Raw genomic sequence first — 20,117 nt, forward strand, 5'->3', positions numbered from 1 at the left:
CTTCCACCAGAAAAGAGAGCCATGGTAGGACAAGATGAAGGATTTGGGATGAATGGATAAGGTCATAAGGAAGATTCTCCTGAGAAAGCACTTTCTGTCATTTAGTAGATAATTAACCAAAGTTTATTTTGTCAATAAGAAATGTAGGAATAAATGAGGGATGAAACAAAAGAATTCAATTGTAAGTTTGAGAGCTTTCCAGAATAGCTGCAGACAAGGCACTCTTTTGTTCTGGATCTGAACATGATGGAAGGGAAGGAAGCCAGTGGGCAACTGGGGCAGAGAGTATAGGATGGTGGAAAGGGTGGGTAGGAAGAAGCGTACTTCATTATTATATTTTCTACTGAGATGGAATTAATATACCATGTGAAGAACTAAGGAAATTATTCAGGAGGTTCTGGGAGTAGTAGGTTGAAGAGCCCAGAACCCATATCATTGAGGGCAGAAGAAGGGCTGTAGACTCCTCCCTAGATCCAGGAACTCCCCTTCCCCTCCTGTGTCTCCTGCCCACCTCCCTCAAGAGCCTAACAACCCCTAACCACAAACATGGCTACAGGATAGAATTTTTTATTTTCCTACTTTTCTCAACCTGAGCTTCATCTAGGATCAGTCATGTATCACTCTTTTCAGGCCAGTTTTGTTGCCCTCCCCACTACTATTACCTCTGCTGTCCTCCTCCACCCAGTGCTGCCCTCCACTGACCCTGCTTCCTGCTGCTTCCTGCTTTTCTGACTGGCCTCTAATACCCTTTGAGAGATCCCCCACCCCATCTTCTGTCTGTCACTGGAGCTTACATTCCCCTCCCAAACTCCTTCTCTTTCTTCCTTAACTCGCCAATCATTCCCTCATACTCAGAAAAATACTGACCCTTATGCTGACATATTCAAGCCCTGCCCCCCGCCCCCCCCCCCAGGAGGCATGGTTGTGATTTGGCTGCCCTCAGTCTAACCAACACTGAGTTCCTGGTCAGCATCCTGGAGTCCTGGCAAGAAGAGCCAGGTACCTCCAGGAGCATATGGAGGAGGAGACAGGGGCTGAAGAGGCTACCACACCTACTGGTGCTGCTACACATGTGGGAGACCTGGCTGCAGAGGGTGCAGGCATGGCCTCAAAGTCAAAGGAGAAAGCACATGAAGACATGCTAGGACTCTCAGACTGAGAGAAGCAGGATGTGTGGACTGCAAAATATGCACCCTTCAGGGAAGAACTTCATTCAGGCTTCTTAAACCCACCTCACCTGGAAGATCCATCCTTTTAGCCTTGTGCCCCTTCCACGCCCCCTCTAGTACATGGAGAGATCCAGCCCCAGAGCACCAGGGTGGAAGAAGCCCCAGGATAGCTGTCCGAAGACATGAGGTCCACTCAAAAGCCAAGGAGAGAAGAGGACAAGACTCACCTGCAGATAAGGTCTCGGGGCCCTGAGAATGAGCACAATGTTTGTAAGGAAAGAGAAATGGGATTTCAGTGGGACATGGAAGTCTGAGAAAGAGCCGCTGCAAAGGTAGCTCTAAGGGAGGTGTGATTGTGAAGGTGGGCTGGTCACTGAGTTCTTTGTAGTACAAGGTACCAGACAGAAGCCAGACTCTGGGGGGAACCTGCCTGCCGGTGAGCAGTGGGCATAAAACCCTAAACCAGTGAGAATCGAATCCCTTCCCAGCAGCTTCTGCACAGATCAGTGATGTTTGCTTGGTCTTTCTCTTTTCTGTGGTCTAACCTGATCTGTCCTGAGATCAGAGAGTTGGAATAGAAAAGCCTGACTGAAATGAAATGAGCAAAGAGAAGACAAGGCCTCCTAAATCTGGTGAAGACAGAACACAGATAACCAAAGGTGAGGATGGGAAGAAACAGATTGAGTTCCAAGTCCCATCCACAGTATCCCAGGGCCTGGGAATCCCTGGAAGTGCCAGAGGTGTGTACTCCCTGGGAGATGCGACCCCAAGTGTCAGAGGAAGCCCTATGGAGCAAGGAAAGGAGGGCAGGGCCTCTAGGATGGGCACTTCCATACAGGCTGCCCATGTGAATTTCTCAGAGTGACCGTGACAGATCCTGAGAGGGAGAGTTTGAGGCAAAGGAAAGTAAGTTTTCTGAAGAGGGGTGAATTCCACAGTCTCCTGATAATGAAACAGAAATCCTGTCCTGCTCAGAGGTACTGAGTAGGAGGGATTGTGAATTCCCATCCTGCACAGAGGCTGGCTGGGAAGTTTGACTGTCTAAAGACAATGTGGCCAAAGTCTTTTTTATCTTTCAAAGATATATCTTTAACTTCCTGCAAATTCAATCCTGGAAAAAAGCCTAGAATATACAAGTGTGGGTTTTTCAGGAGAGCAACAAGGGGAGAAGGTGATAGTGGCATATCAGAGAAGGAGAACAACAGTCTAATAGTCCCTGTGTTACTTAATGAATCACACATGGTGTCCAGCATTCTTCCTTATCTGTAGACATGTAAATGCAGTAGATGTTTTAGCAATAACTGAATTAATCCTCACAGAATTCGTTTTGGCCATTTCCAGGTACAGAGACCAGAAGAAGTCATTAGTTACAAGAGCAAGCAATAATTCGCTGGTCTGAATTTTGTTCAATTTCTGTGTTTGCCCTTCATAGATGGATAAAAGTCTCTGAATCTGGCATTGAAGACAGTGTTTTCTCTATTGTTATGGATTGAATAGTGTCCCCCAAAATGTGTGCCCACCTGGCCAGACCATGATTCCCAGTATTGCGTGGTTGTCCTGCATTTTGTGATCTGATGTAATTACTTATGTGTTGTAAATTCTAACCTCTGTGATGTTAATAAGGCGGGATTAGAGACAGTTAGGTTAATGAGGGAGGACACAATCTACAGGATTAGGGTGAGTCTTGAGTCAGTCTCTTTTGAGATACAAAGAGAAGAGTGAGCGGAAATGAGAGGGACCTCATACCACCAAGGAAGAAGTGCCTGGAGTGGAGCACGTCTTTTTGACCCAGTGTCCACACGCTGAGAATTTCCTAGGCCAGGGGAAGATAGATGACAAGGACCTTCCCCCAGAGCCACAAAGAGAGAAAGCTTTCTCCTAGACCTGGTGCCCTGACTTCAAACTTGTTGCTTCTTAAACTGTGAGAGAATAAGCTTCTGTTTGTTAAAGCCATCCACTTGTGGTATCTCCGCTATAGCCACACTAAAAAAAAATAGCCACACTAAAAAAAAAAACTAGATAACTAAAAAACACATATATAAAATAGTAAAAAAAAAAAAAAAAGTTTCAAATACACACACATACACGTATGATGTTATTAAACTTTAAAAGCTTTTACATTCTTATAACACATTTAACAATAGAGATTTGTATATAGAAGTTTTAATAAGAGCCATCCCCACATAAGTATATTGTACCTGCTCCCCTGAAGTGTCCAGTGTCCAAAGATACATATGTACCGTTTTACACACTTCTTTTTGCCGGGACACGTGTAAGTACATTCATTTCTTTGTTTTTATGGAAATTAGGTCACACTCTACCCATGTTTTTCTCTGAATCACTCTTCACTTGGTCAATATCATGAGTCAGAATCAGGCCAGGGGCTGACTGCAGAACAGATGATCAGTTGCTCATATTCACGTTCAAGTTGAAGCTGAAGAAAATTAAAACAAGTCCATGAGTCAAAGTATGCCCTTGAGTATATCAAACCTGAATTTAGAGAGCATCTCAAGAATAGATTTGATGCACTGCACACTAATGATCGAAGACCAGATTAGTTGTGGGATGATAGCAAGGACATCATATATGAAAAAAACAGTCATTAGAAAGACAGGAAAGAAAGCAAACACCAAAGAGGATGTCACAAGAGACTCTGAATCTTGCTCTTGAATGTACAGTAGCTAAAGAGAATGGAAGGAAAAATAAAGTAAAAGAGCTCAATAGAATACCTGAAAGGGAAGCTGGAGAAGACAAAGTATGATAATATAATGTGAACAGATCTGGAGTTAGAAAACCAAAAGGGAAGAAAACACCTGGCATTTCTCAAGCTAAAAGAACTGAAGGAAATATTCAAGCCTCTAGGTGCAATACTGAAGGATTCTATGGGCAAAATATCGAACAACAGAGGAAACATCAAAAGTAGATGGAAGGAATACACAGACTCAATACACCAAAAACAATTGGTCGACGTTCAACCATTTCAGGAGGTAGCATAGGATCAAGAGCTGATGGTACTGAAGGAAGAACTCCAAGCTGCACTGAAGCCATTGGCAAAAAACATGGCTCCAGGAATTGATGGCGTACCAAATGAGATGTTTCAACACACGGACGCAGTGCTGGAGGTGCTCACTTGTCTATTCCAATATATTTGGAAGACAGCTACCTGACCAAATGACTGAAAGAGATCTATATGTGTGCCCATTCCAAAGAGAGGTGGTCCAACGGAATGCGGAACTTATCGAGCAATGTCATTAACATTACATGCAAGAAAAATTTTGCTGAATATAATTTAAAAACAGTTGCAGCAGTACACAGACAGGGAACTACCAAAAATTCAAGCTGGATTCAGAGGAAGACATGGAACGTGGGTTATCATTTCTGATGTCTGATGGATCTTGGCTGAAAGTAGAGACTATCACTAAGATGTTTACCTATTTTTGTTTACTATACAAGCACACTCAACTGTGTGGCTCATGACAAATTGAATAGCTTACCAAAGAATGGGAATTCCAGAACACTTAACTGTAGTCATGCAGAATATCTACGTAGACCAAGAGGCAGTCATTTGAGTAGGGCAAGGGGATACTGTGTGGTTTAAAATCAGAAAGTTGTGTGTCATGGCGGTATCCTTTCACCATACTTACTCAATCTGTATGCTGAGCAAATAATCTGAGAAGCTGGTCTGTAAGAAGAAGAACATGGCATTAGTTTTGGAGAAAGATTCACTAACAACCTATGATATGGAGCTGATACGACCTTGCTTGCTGAAAGTAAAGAGGACTTGAAGCAGTTACTGATGAAGAGCAACCACTACAGCCTTCAGTATGGATTACACCTCAACATAAAGAAAACAAAAATTCTCACAACTGGACCAGTAAGCAACACCATGATAAACAGAGAAAATACTGAAGTCATCAAGCATTTCATTTAACTTGAATCCATAATCAATGCCCACAGAAGCAGCAGTCAAGAATTCAAACAATGTATTGCATTGGGCAAATCTATTGCAAAAGACCTCCTTAAAGTGTTGTGAAGGAAAGATGTCACTTTGAGGACTAAGGTGTGCCTGAGCAAAGCCATGATATTTTCTATCACCTCACATGCTTGAGCAAGTTAGACAATGAATACGGAAAACCAAAGAACTGATTCATTTAAAATATGGTGTTGGCAAAGAATACTGAATATACCATGGACTGCCAGAAGAATAAACAAATCCATCTGGGAAGAAGTACACCCAGAATGCACCTTAGAAGCAAGGATGGCGAGACTTCGTCTCACGTGCCTTGGACATATTTTCAGGAAGGACATGTCCCAGGAGAGGCTCATCATGCTTGGAAAAGCTGAGGGTCAGAAAAAAAAAGAGGAAGGCGCTCAACAACATGAACTGACACAATGGCTGCAAGAATGGGCTCAAACATGGCAATGATTGTGAGGATGGTTCAGGATCAGGCAGTGTTTCATTCTGTTTTACACAGGATCGATGGCCTCTAAGAGCCACAACTAACATATGTAAGCATATGTGTGTGTGTGTGTGTGTGTGTGTGTGTATACCCATTGCCGTCGAGTCGGTTCCAACTCATAGTGACCCTACAGGACAGAGCAGAACTGGCCCACAGAGTTCCCAAGGAGCGCCTGGTGGATTCGAAATGCTAACCTTTTGGTTAGCAGCTATAGCTATTAACCATTATGCGACTAGGGTTTCCATATAAAAAAAAAAAAATTTATGTATATATATATATATACACACATATATATATATACACACACTTTTTTTTTCATATATATGTGTGTATATATATATTCTGTTCACCAGTTTTGCATCTCTAGAGATCCCAGGCTAAGATATTTGGTACCTACAGTGGTTCCAGAGGAACCAAATCTTAAGGACGAGTTTTTTGAATTGATTCTCAAGTCTGGCTAATCTTAAAGGCACTGATGACTGTCTCCAGTAGTAAATAGGCTATTGCTAATCCATGGTGGGAGGTGACAATAGAAATACGCAAAATACTACTACCACTGGATCAAATATTTGTGAGAGACAAGGCTCTGCCTGATTACATATTTGATACTTTTCTATAATTTTGTCAGAATAAGAATAATAAGGAAGCTGCTTGGTTGGTCCTGCTTTTGGAGCCACACTGGTGAATGAAAGAAATGGGCTCAAAGCTCAAGCACCACATACAAGACCTGAAAGCTGCCACTTGTGCCCAGAAAGAAAACCATATTTCTTATAGTAACAAGGCTAATGCTGCCAAAAATAAACTCAGATTCTTATCATAAGAGTGACTGAATTAAAGCGCCAGTTGAATATCCAACCTCAAATGGTTTCTGAAGTTAAAGTAAGGGCACTGATTGGGAAGAAATGGGATCCTGAAACTTGGGATGAGGACATATGGGCAGATAGTCAGGAAGCGGGGGACAATGAACCTCCAATTTCTGTTGAATCGCTCTTCCTAACAGAACCAGACCTCTTACTCCCATCTGAAGAGATTCTCTAACTCTGCCTGCTAAGGCACCCTTCCCAGTAAAACAATTATCCCTTCCACCTCCATCTGATGAGATTACCCCAGCTGTGCCTGAAGTGTCTTGTTTGAGTTGTCTCCTGGGGTGGTGTCTGGGGCATTGCCTGGGGCATCACCTTAGGCAGATGCCTTATAAGACACGGCTGAACATCCCACTGCCACTGCCCATTTTTGCTTCCAGACCTATACCTAGGCTTCAGTCCCAACAAGCCCCAAAAGGTGAGCTATGAAGTGTGACCCAGGAAAAGCTATGCTAAACTCCAAAAGAACTGCTTGATTTTTCTAATATATACATACATACAGAAACCTGGGGAATATGTGTGGGAATGGCTATTATGGCTGTGGGATAACGGTGCAAGCAACATAAAGGTAGATTAGTCTGAGTTTATTGATATAGGCCCAGGAAGCATAGATTCTTCATTCAGTGTTTCAGCTTGAGAGGTTAGAAAAGGATCTCATAGTTTATTTGGCTGGTTTACTGAAGCATGGATTAAGTGGTGGCCTAAAATAAATCAAGTGGAAATGGCAGATCTGCCATTGTATACTGTAGGAGAAGGTATCCAAAGGCTGAGGGAAATTGGCATGTTAGAATGGATTTATTAGGCTGGACCCACAGACCCACACACGGAGTGCCCAGAGGGCTCTCTTTTTACCACAGCAGTGAGGTCCAAATTTGGGAAGCAAGCCCCAGCATTATTGAAGACTTCTGTGGTTGCTATTTTATGTAAGTAAGAGTCCACAGTGAGAACTGCCCTAACTGAATGAAGACACCTAACTACAATGCAGTTGACTGGACCCCATGGTGGTAGCAGCCAAATGGTAGCACTCAATCAACAAAGACAAGGTGGGTGTGGTTACCATAACAGACAGTAGAGTCAAAGCAGTAATCAGAACAGTCTGCTCGCATGGATTTATGGCATTGGCTACTTAGTCATAGTGTCCCTGGGAGTGAAAGAGCTGGGAAATGTACATCTCCTGGTACCTAGCGTCTTAGATATCCAGTGCTTCTGTAACAGAAACACCACAAACGGATGACTTTAACAAAGAAAATTATTCCCTCACAGTCTAGAAGGCTATAAGTCCAAATTCAGGGTGCCAACTCCAGGGGAAGCCTTTTTCTCTCTGTCACTCCTAGGGGAAGGTCTTTGTCACCAATCTTCCCCTGGACAAGAAGGTTCTCAGCACAGGGATCCTAGGTCCAAAGGATGCACTGCTCCTGACACTTCTTTCTTGGTGCTACTGAGGTCCCCCTGTCTCTCTGCTCTTTTCTCTTTTATATCTCAAAAGAGATTGACTTAAAACACAACTTAATCTTGTAGACTGAGCCCTGCCTCCTTAACATAACTGCTTCAAAACCTCGACCATTAACATCATAGAGGTATGATTTACAATACATTGGAAAATCACATCAGCTGACAAAATGGTGGATAATCGCACAATACTGAGAAGCATGGCCTAGTCAAGCTGATATATACATTTTGGGAAGACAGAGTTTAATCCGTAACACCTAGTATGCAGCTATCAACCTGTTAAAGCCTTTTTCTCCATACCTGTTTCAAAGTATCACCCGAAACAGTGTGCCTTCTCTCTGACCTAAGTATAAGGACCAAATAATGTACAGGAATCTCTGTTACATTTTCTCCATCTTACCATTATTTGGCCTCATACGCAGACCCAGTCACTTAATTGCGCAGCAGAATGAAGAGATTAAAGCCCCAACATTCTTGCCAGTGGACCAGGAAGGTAGCTGCTCAGACATCAGAGAGCCTCAGAGAGACAGAGACCAGGCGGCTCAAGAGAGGGATACCATAAAGTTGTTTTTCATACCCCTCCCCACTCCCACAGTTGCATATGCTTTGCTCTGACCCTAAGAAGTAGATCAATCCTTTGAGAACTGCATTATGGGTTAGAACACCAACAAGGTCCCAGACTGAGTGACACTCCCATAGATTACATCCAAATATCACTGCAAAGTCTTCAAAATCTGAACTGACATCTGAGCCACAGCACACAGAAGTTGGGAAAGAACCTGGAGCCTGAACATAACTGGGTCAAGTGATTCCTAAAACAAACAACATCGACATTTTCTGTAAGATTGAAGTAAGACACAGTCTTGGAATCACAGACAAAAACTTTAAAAAGCTACTTTAACCATGCTCAAAGAAGTAACAGGCACAACTTAGAAAAATAGAAAAATACATAGAAACCATTCACAAATGAAAATTTTAGACAGGAAAAACAGAAAAATAGAGATAAAAAATTCACTTGATCAGCTCTACAGCGGAATGCTGTTGACAGACAAAAGGATCAGTGAGATGAAAACAGTTCAATTGAAAATATCCAATCTGAAAACAGAGAACAAATATTGAAAAAAAATGAACAGAGCCTCAAAAAAATTCAAAAATATCTAACATTTATTTATTGGAATTCCATACGGTGTAGAGAAAATATGTGGTGTAGAAAAAAGTATCTGAAGAAATACTGGCTCAACACTTTCCCAATTTGTTGAAAGACATAAACTTACAGATTCAAGAAGCTATGCAAACTCCAACAAGTTAAACTCACATAATTTTACGCCCAAATGCCTCATTGTCAATTGTGGAATAACAAGGACCAAGAAAATATCTTCAAAGAAGCTAGAGAGAAAACAACTCATCTCACACAGGAGAAACAATTGGAATGACTCTGTATTCATCATCAGAAGCCATGGAGGCCAAAAGGCTGTGAAAACAGCATTTTTTCAACACTGAAAGAAAAGAAACATTAACCCAGTGTTCTATAGGCTGTTATTTCCTTCATGAGTAAAGGAAAAATATTGACATTCTCAGGTGAAAGACGCTTAAGAGAATTCATCGCCACCAGACTTGCTCTAAATGAAACACTAAAGGAAGTTCTTCAGGTGGCAGGCTTGGAATTTCAGGAATTATGGCAAGCAACAAAGTGGAAAGTATCTTCGGAAGTTCGCCCTCCACCAAAGATTAGACAGGTCTATAAAACAAACAATAACACACGTGAAGAAAGTGTTTCTTAGTTCAATCATGTGTATGAGACCAAAAGTACAAAACCAGCCCAAAAGCACTGAAAAGAGGGCAGGACGGAACAGGAATCATGGCGGATGGAAACGGGGAACTGGAGCACAGGAGAGGACAATATTGACACATCATGAATATTGCAACCAATGTCACAAAACAATTGTGTATAAATGGTTGAACAAGAAAGTAATTTGCTCTGTAAAGTTTCAAATAAAGCACAATAAAAAATAAAAAAAAAGTGGTAGGTATCTCGGTAAACATATTATGCTAACCCTGTTGTCACTGCACAACATGGCGCAGGACTCCCCTCTTTGCAAAGACTTTCTAGCCTATTGGAAAAACTTTGGAATATACTCTTGGTGGCAAATTAGTATTAGAGAATGGGGTTAATTTTGAAAATATGAGATGTCTGTACTCATGCCTGGTGAATAAACTGGATAATAATATTTTCAGAGCGAAATGAGATGTTCTAACAGAAAAATAGGCCTGAATTCCCACCTGGGCCATGAGCCTACTACTCTGAAGGCCTTTCCCAGAGAGGCATTTCAGGCACTTCTAGAGCAGCAGGAGCGCTGGGGAATGCAGGTGTCAACCTCCCCCAGGGCCTTCTCTGAGGGGTAAGTACCTGCTTTAGTACTGAGCTTAGTGGTTCATAAATAGTCATTCTGCATAAGGTCTTCAGGTTCAAGTCTGTAATCCAGCTGGGACTCTGTGTGTGCTGCATCTCTGCATCAAAAGAACATGCTTCTAGAAGCAGAATGCCAGGAGAGAGGCGGTTGGGCAGTTGGCGTTGGGGGGTGCTGCGCAGACAGGGGTGCCCGAGGGAGGCACAATATAGTCATTCTGCAGGAGGTCTAGTCCTTCTGCACAAGAATTAGAATGCTTCTCAATGCACAATAGTTTACATGCCGGACATAAACAAAGTGACTGAAGGACAAAGTTGAATAGTAAACCAAGCCACTCCCTGCCAGTCCTTACCTGAGAGGGTCTTCATCAGGACTTCCGGGGATGGAGAAGGAAACAGTAAACGCTGATTTATTTTACCTCTTCCTTCCTCAAGAAACAGGAACTGGTGTTAAGATGTCAGGTGTCAAGCCCCAAACTCCTCTTCTGGTCTGTATTTAAGCTGTATAATAAAACTGGGAATCAGGCAATCAGCCATGAGCAGACAGACCCAGGAGTATTTCCAGTGCCCCACATCTTTGAGCTCCAGTGAGATCCAGTTCTTAGTCCCTAGATTAGCAGAGGAGCTGAAAGACTGAAATTCCGTGTTTTCAGGCAACTTGGGCTTCAAGCAGGCACTTATTGCTAAAGTCGTATTTCTCTGTGTTAATTTATGATCCTTAACTCAAATCCGGACTTTTAAGCTCATTTTGATAACTCCTCATTAGTCTGCCTAGACAAGAGTCTGCTCACAGTCAGTGATGACAATGGAGGAAACAAAGTCCCTAGCCCAGAGGAGGGACTGTTTCCCAGATTTGGGGCAATGCCCCTGGGGAGCATCGGCGAGGTGCACTGTGGCCTCTGTGGCTTTGCCTTGTGCTCCTGGAATTGCACCCTGGGGGGGCGTCCATATGCAGACGCAGAGTCCGTGGGTGACCACAACTCCTGCCCTTCTGGGTCATCGTCCGGACGCACGTTGCGATATGCTTCCTGCCCCCCTTCCCAGCATAAGTGCTGCGATCACACGTGGCAGAACCAGTTCCCAGGTCCAGACCCTAGGTCTTGCCCTCCTTGGCCTCAGGCTTCCCCTAGTCCTGGGGGAACCCGCAAGCCTGGCGGGTGCGAGGTTAGCACCCGGCTGGGCGGGCTAGGGCCTGTCTCAAAAGGCTCATGGCGCACGCAGGTTCCTCCCCCTTGGAGTCTGCAGGCTTGCAGTGGGCAGCCCGGCATCTCCTGCCTCCCTCGGACGCCCTCTCTGGGCAGCAGCTCCCCTCCCCCCGCCCCGCCAACCACCCAACAGTCCCACTGCCTGCTTTCTGCTTCTAGAAGCGTGTTCTTTTGATGCACACATGCAGCACACACAGAATCCCAGCTGGATTACAGACTTGAACCTGAAACGCACAACTTTAAAACTACTAGACTGGGGGGGGGGCGGTATTGGCAGTGAAAAAAGGAAAAAAAAATAAGAAAGAGAACAATTACAAAAAAAGTATTAGAAGACTGTAACCTCACGTTATGGACTCAAGAAGGCTGCGGATACACAACTGCGTAGATAGCATACTGTTGTCTCTTTCTTTGCAAATAAGTCTTAGATGAGGGAATTTGGTACCAGGAATCATTGCAGGGCCTGACTTTGGGGAAATCTGGGATTGATTAATTGGCTTGCATGAGGCTACAAGCCCTGATAATCAATATTTAAAGATGAGATTCGAGCAATCTAGAACATGCATCAGAATTTTTTACAAGTAAATTAGCACCAGAAGAGGCCTTTAACCACTAAATAAAATGGGTCAGTAGTTCAAGATCTCCCTACAAAGAAAATGGCAGACCTAGATCGTTTCCAGTCAGGTTCCAGCAAACATGCAAGAAACAGTCATTTTAATCTAGTACATAGTCAACAGAGATTAGAAAACCATGAGACACTCCCCTAACTTGATCCTTATGGCTAGTTTAAAAATGATAACAAATTAGAGAAAGAAGGTAGAAGAAGAGTTAGAGGACAAGCACACTCAGTAACTGAGATGCAAAACCCTACACAAGATGCCAGCAAAGGAAATCCAGCAAAGGGTAAACCACGTAACATGCCATGATCAAGGCGGTTTATTGTAGGCATACAAATTTGAGTGAACATTAAAGATTTAGTAATTTCATTCACCACATGCATAGGTGAAAGAAGAGAAGACATATGCTCACCTCAAGAGATGGGGGCAAAGCAGGTTGATAAAATCCAATCACACGGAGAGATAAGGACTAGGAGTAAACATGGAACAGAAAAGGAGTTCCCGAACGTGGAAAACTACAACTAGCATGATAGTTCATGGTGACGTGTGGGACATTCTCTTTAAAATTAATAAACAATAAAATAAGGATGCTTCTATCATTATTTTTATTAAACATTTAACACTGGAAGTGTAAGCTAATACAAAAAAAGTATAACTGCTATTCATAGATTATAGGACTGTCTCCATTGAAAACCGTAGAAAATATTGGAATTAATAGTAATCATAAATAAAAAATAAATTGAAATTTCAATGCGTCAGCATCAAGCGGACTCTGTCATAGCTCTTAGGTGAAAGCAAAGGACACTGATAGGGAAAGAGCAGGTTCAGGTGGGCTAGACCAAGGAGGGAAGAAAACTGTTCTGCACTGGGCTGAACTTATAAGCACGGGTATGTGTGTTAGTTACCTAGTCCCTCCATAACAAAAAATAACACAACTGGATGGCTTTTAAAGGACAGAAATTTATTTTCTCACAGTTTAGCAGGCAGTAGTTCGAATTCAGGGCATGGCTGTAGTGGGAGGTCCTTCCTTGTCTACCTCAGCTTCTAGTAGATGCCAGCAATCATTTGTGTTCCTGGCCTTCTAGAAGCATCTGTCTTCTTTGTCTGTCTTCCTTTTCACCCGTTTGTGTCTGTGTGTATTCTGCTCCTTTTATAACTAAGAAGAGTTAGGCTTAGGACCCGCCCTACATTGGTATGACCTCATTCACATAATAAAAGCAGGCCCCTTATTTCCAAACAAGGTCAGAATTACAGGTACAGGGGTTAGGATTTCCACATACATTTTGGAGGGACACAATTCAATCCCTAACAGTCGACTTACCAGATATTCTGGATTGAGAGTAGTCACATGAACAGCTGAGAGTAGTTCCAATTCTTTGCTACATTCAGTGGCTGAAACTTGTCTCAATGGTCACCCATAGGAATGTTGGAGCAATTTATTGTGCAGGACCTGGCCTACCATTCCTAATCATGTCCATTGTGTGGAAAAACACACACTCCCATCACCGAAGCCTTGAGAAATTCATCGATAAGAACGGAATGGTGGTTGGAACCAAGAATTGTTTCATAGCCTAGATAACATGGTGCAGCTGTTAGATACCCACATGGAGATGTCAGGTAATAAAACTTCACCCCACACGCAGATGTCAAGAATAATACCAACAGCTAATGTTCATTGAGTACCTACACCGGTGCCAGGCACTCCTGTGCTTTCCTTTCATGTTTGCTTTTCATGATGGCCATATGAGGAATGTATCATTATAATGCATAAAGAGGTCATTACAGAGAGTTAGGCTGACATTTGAATATATGAGTCTGGACCCAGGAGGAGTTTGAATGGATGGAGGTATAAACCTCACGTCCTTAGCTACAAATAGACAGCAGTAAACTCACTGAGGCATCCTAGAGGGAGGGTGTCAATAGAGAGAGGAGTAGGCACCAAGCCCAAGGGTACTCGGGTATCTAGAAGCCTGCCAGGTGAACAGCAGCCAACAAGCCTCTCTGAAGTCCAGTGTGGTTCCTGGAGGGTTGTCTGTCCTTGCTCTCAGCTGCATTTCCCCAGTGCTCCTCCCACCTGCACTGGGTTGTCCCCTTCATGACGACAGGGACAGTGTGTACCTTTCACCACTGTATCTGCATAACATAGACTACTTCTGGCCCATGGAATACACTGACTGAATGAAAAATAAACAAACGATAAGGACGTAAAATCCTTCGTAGTTGATACCTTGAAATACATTAAGGGGCTTCATGAGTAAGAGGGAGAAAAATTGATCAGGGTTGCTTCTGAGACCATCCCTTAGGCGTAATGAGTGTTAAACAACACTTAAACAAAGAGATTTAATGGCAGAGATGTATGTTAAAAAGATGTAAGTATAGCTTAAAGATTACTAGAAACATGCACATTATTGCAACTATAGTCAAATCGCTAAAAAACATATACTACATGCACACAGAATATTATAAAGTAATTTAATGCCCTCATTAAAAAAAAACAAAAAAAATTACCATGAAAAGACTAATGTTGAATGAAAATATCAGGATATAATATCTGTGTTAATATACATAACTGTGTGTGCTAATACACACATAAAACCAGTTGCCACTGAGTCAGTTCTGATTCATGATGACACCAGTGTGCCAGAGTAGAACTGTACTCCATAGGGGTTCCAATGGCTGAGTTTTCGGAAGTAGGCTGCCAGACCTCTCTTTCATAGCAATTCTGGGTGGACCTGAACTCCAACTTTCTGTCAGCAGCTCAAGATATTAACCATTTGCATCAACCAGAGACTCTAATACACATACATGCCAATATAAGCAAGAAAATAGACATATCGGAACGTTAATAATTTATTCTATGCATTACGTATGTTTTCTTGTTTTTTTTTTTGCATACTTTCCCATTGCTTCCAAGTTTTTGAGGAATAGAATGTACTTCTGGAAAAATTCATGAGAGATTTTTAAGTAATGAAATAATTAACAGAAACAGAATGAGTAAATCTGTGGCAAGGCAGCCCATGAACCCAAGATTACAGTAACACTGGTATGAAAAGCAGAATTGTGGAGCCCTGAAGCTCAGTGGTTCCATGCATCCATCAGGAAAGAGGGAAGAGCAAATAAACAAGGAGAAAATACAGTGAGCCAGAGGAGTGGGAGCCCTCTGTTGTGGGCACAGTTTTCTCATGAAACTTTAGATGGACACAGTGGGTGAGATAATCCACTTCCATCATACAAACATTTTTATTACCCTTGATTTTAACAGAACTATGTTATAAAAACAAATAATAAAATAAAGTATAATAAAAGAATAAATCTCATCAGTGGACTACTATCATTTTCCCCAGCCACTGAGGAGGGCAGGAGACACACAAGGGAAAGAAGATGGAGCAGTGTGAAAACTCATGCTAAGTGGGGAGGAGAGTGTTTCTGAGACAGGCCTTAGCTGCTACCACCTAGGGAAGTAGGCAGCCATGCACAACCAACTGGAAGAAATGGTACATTATTTCTGAGACCTACTCCAGCTCATAACAAATTATGGATAACATGGGGAAGAATGAGATTTCCAGGACACTTAACTGTTTTTATGAGAAACCTGTACATAGAACAAGAGGCAGTCATCTAAACAGAACAAGGAATACAGCATGGTTTAAAGTCAAGAAAGGTGTGCATCACCGTTGTATCCTTTCACCATATGTATTCAACCTGTATGCTGAGCAAATAATCTGAGAAGCTGGTCTGAAGAAGAAGGCATCAGAATTGGAGGAAGACTCATTAATAACCTGAGATATGCAGATGATACAATCTTGCTTGCTGAAAGTGAAGAGGCCTTAAAGCATTTACTGCTGAAGATCAAAGACTACAGACTAACAGCCTAACAACTGGACCAATAAGCAACATCATGATAAACGGAGAAAATGTTCACGTCATTAAGGGCTTCATTTTTACTTGGATCCACAATAAACACCCACGGAAGCAGCAGTCAAGAAATCAAACGACACATTGCATTGGGCAAATCTGCTGCCAGAGGCCTCTTAAAGTGTTCAAAAGTACAGATGTCACCTTGAAAACTAATGTGTGCCTGACTCAAGCCACGGTGCTTTCAGTCGTCTCATACGCACACGAAAGGTGGGCAATGAATAAGGAAGACCAAAGAAAAATTGAAGGCATTGAATTACGGTGTTTGCAAAGAATATTGAATATACCACGGACTGCCAAAAGAATGAACAAATCTGTCTTGAAAGAAGTACAGCCAGAATATTCCTTAGAAGCAAGAATGGCGAGGCTTCATCCCACATATTTTGGACATGTTGTCAGGAGAGATCAGTCCCTGGAGAAGCAGGTCATACTTGGTAACAAGTGGCCACAACAATTGGCTCAAACATAACGACAACTGTGAAGGTGACGATAGGTAGTTTAACATACATTTTGACCCATATGAATTAAAATTTAAACAATTATTTCATGCCTTTTTGTAGGGGTTTTAGAATACACAATTAAAATAAATGTAAACAATTAATAGAAAAAATCTCTGAAAATAAAATTTAATTTTTTTACATCACTGCTCCATACCCCAAATCTAAATGGCTTGATATACAGCACTGGTCTTTGTGATTCACAAAAAGCAGGTACCAATTCCTGAACAAGAACTGAAGTGACAGGAGAAACTCCCCATGCTGTTATAGCCCGGAGTATGGGCCCTAATCCAGTGATCTGTCTTCATTAATTCCTTTTCATTTCATCTCTGTGGAAGAGGGGAGGGAGAAGGTGAGAGAGGGTTACATGTGCCTATTCTGTTCTTTAGCATCTAGTTCACTGCCAGGAACAAGTATTCGTAAGAGTCTAAAAAATGTTAAAGTACAAATAAGGAGGAAAACCTCCTAGTATATATATGTATTAGGTGGCACAAAGAGTTAAGTGCTCAGCTACTAACTGAAAGGTTGGCAGTTTAAATACACTCAGAGTTGCCTTGGAAGAAAGGCCTGGCAATCTACCTCCAAATAGTCACAGCTATTGAAAACCGCATGGAGGGCAGTCCTACTCTGAAAACTCACGGGGTCGTCATGAGTGAAAATCTACACAATGGAAACTGGATTGGTAATCTATATATGGCATAAATGTTCGGAAAATTAGTTTCTGAACATATACACGGCATACAGAATACACTGCACATTAGTATTATGTGCCAAAACCCACTGTCATCAAGTCGATTCTAACTCAGTGACCCCAAAGGACAGAGTAAAACTGCCGCATAGGGTTTCCAAGGCTCTAAGTCTTCACTGAAGCAGACTGCCACATCTGTCTCCTACAGAGAGGCTGGTGGGTTCGAACCACTGACCTTTCAGTTAGCAGCCAAGTTCTTTAACCACAGAGCCACTAGGGCTCACTGCTGTCATGTACAGTGATTACATAAGCAAATTCTGAAACAAACTGCCTGGGTTTAAATCCTAACTCAGTTTATCAGCTGGGTGATCTGGGCACGTTACTTTACCTCTCACTGCCTCAGTTTCCCATTTCTAAAATGGGTCTTACGCAAAAGGTTCTTACGCAGGTTAAATAAAACACACAAGGCACTTAGAAAAAGGCCTTACACACAGAATGAACACAATAATTGTTAGCTTTCATAATTATTAAGGGAATACAAACAAACGGCTAGGTTGAAGGAACTTCCATTGAGAAAGAGTTGAGTTCCAAAATTCATGTGTAAAGTCATTTACATCAACTGTTAAAGTTGTATGTTTAGATTCAAGTGATTACTGAGGTGTGTTATGATCTTGAACAGAGTTCTGGGGACTATACAGGCAGACTCTGCATGCCCTTCTCCTGCACATCCATTCCATCTCCCTTGGAGCCCAGACATCATGTTATCAATTAAACCCCTCCCACGCTGGTGGTGTACTGTTTAAGAGCTACGGCTGCTAACCAAAAGGTCATCAGTTCAAATCCACAAGGCGCTCCTTGGAAAGTCTATGGCACAGTTCTGCTCTGCCCTATAGGGCCACTATGAGTTGGAATAGACGCAGTGGCAATGGGTTTTTAACGGGTATGAGGTAACTGTTCAGTGCTTAAAGACGTACCAAAAGCAACCACTAACACAAAAGTATAGTAAAAGGTTCTTATTTCAGAGTAGCAAAACCTTAGTTTCTAACACAGTGGTGAATTAGGGTGGACTGTGGATCAAGAGGAGCTCTGGTGGCATAGTGGTTAAGAGCTCAGCTGCTAACCAAAAGGTCAGCAGTTCGAATCCACCAACTAGTCCTTGGAAACTCTATGGAATAGTTCTATTCTATGCTATAGGGTCTCTATGAGTTCGAATCAACTAGGGTCTCTATGAGTTGGAATCAACTCTGATGGTGACAAGTTTGGTTTGGTGGGTGTCATGGATTGAATTATGACCCTAAAAAATGTGTGTCTCAACTTGGTTAGGCCATGATTCCCACTATTGTGTAGTTGTCCTCCATTTTGTGATTGTAATTTTACTTTAAGAGGATTAGGGTGGGATTGTAACACCACCCTCACTCAGGTCACCTTTCCCTGGGGTGTGGCCTGCACCACCTTTTATCTCTCCAGACATAAAAGGAAAGGGAAGCAAGCAGAGAGTTGGGGGCCTCAGACTATCAAGAAAGCAGCACCAGGAGCAGAGCATGTCCTCTGGACCCAAGGTCCCTGCACCTGAGAAGCTCCTTGACCATGGGAAGGCTAAGGACAAGGACCTTCTTCCAGAGCCGAAAGAGAGAGAAAGCTTTCCCTTAGAGCTGATGCCTTGAATGTGGACTATTAGCCTACTTCAATGTGAGGTATTAAATTTCTCTTGGTTAAAGCCATCCACTCATGGTATTTCTGTTACGGCAGCACTAGATGATGAAGACAGTGGGTCAAGGTGGAAGGGGTGGATGAAGGACAAAAAAAGAAAAATGGACAACAGGAGAAATATAAGAATTCAGAGAACTGTGAAAATTTAATTCCTGAATATACTTTCTTTCTCCTCCCTATAACTGGAAGGACTTTTCTCATATACAGCATATATAAGTAAATCCTTGCAATATTTAAAACACTTAGATTTTTGTAAAACTCATTCTCTGAAAATTCATGGTGGCCCCATTAATTTCTGGCTTAAAAACAACTCAGAACTAAAAAGAAGCATAAATAAATAAATAAAGGCACTGCTGTCATTTGCGGGTGATGTTCTTTTCCTGCTATCCACAACCCACACACTCGGGTTAATTTTCCAGGGTCAGTGTTCATAGACCATCCTCTTTCTCTTACCACCACCCCACCACCCTTAATTATTTAGAAAAGGCAGGGCCAGTCAGTGCTCCAAACATCAAGTTTTCTCTCCAAAATGCCAACTGGCACTTGGGGAGCAGGCTACATTCTCAGCTATCAGCACTTCCACTAGCCCCTGCACATAAGGAATGTGTCTCCACTGAACTGTTCGTTGTAATCAAAAAAAAAAAAAAAGTAAAAAACTGTTTCTTAAAAAAAACCAGGCATTTCCCTATTACCCACCCACCCCACTCTCCCACACCCAGTGCTCCCTCACCACACACACACTCAAATATTTCATACCAATGGTGTGTCCCAAGCACGGGGTCTGGCTCCGCTCTTCTTTTACACCCCTTGGAGGCCTCTGGAGAAACCATACCTTTGGTTGGCAATTCCCTGAACCCTGCCTATTCAAGCTGGCACTTATTCAAAAAGGCAGGTGAGTCTTCAAGTCAGGTTTTTAAAAGGAGTTTAAGAGGTGCCAGGTGATATGCCTACTCACCCTCAAATTTCTCAAAGGTAATAATTTCTTCAAATGTTTACAATGTCTCAACTATGGGTTAATTAAATCCCTTAGGATGGTGGGCATAGGAAAATCCTCCATCTCAATGCCCCCCATTTCGAAAAAAAAAGAGGGGAATCTCCAAAATTACAAATTTCAATTTCTACATACTTGATTGAACTAAG

The 20,117-nt window shown here is 42.3% G+C and overlaps 1 long non-coding RNA gene across 1 annotated transcript in view; it reads right to left on the bottom strand.

The window, feature by feature from the left end:
• Window positions 1-20,117, bottom strand: part of LOC135229455 (uncharacterized) — a 43,618-nt gene that overhangs the window by 9,190 nt on the left and 14,311 nt on the right. Inside the window, exons 2-3 of the long non-coding RNA XR_010320160.1 lie at window positions 10,702-10,849; window positions 3,368-3,603 (exon numbers count right to left, since the gene is read on the bottom strand). This is a non-coding gene — a long non-coding RNA (uncharacterized LOC135229455). The remainder of the gene's footprint in view (window positions 1-3,367; window positions 3,604-10,701; window positions 10,850-20,117) is intronic.

This window comes from Loxodonta africana, unplaced genomic scaffold (genome assembly GCF_030014295.1).
Source record: "Loxodonta africana isolate mLoxAfr1 unplaced genomic scaffold, mLoxAfr1.hap2 scaffold_302, whole genome shotgun sequence".
Classification (NCBI taxonomy): Eukaryota; Metazoa; Chordata; class Mammalia; order Proboscidea; family Elephantidae; genus Loxodonta; species Loxodonta africana.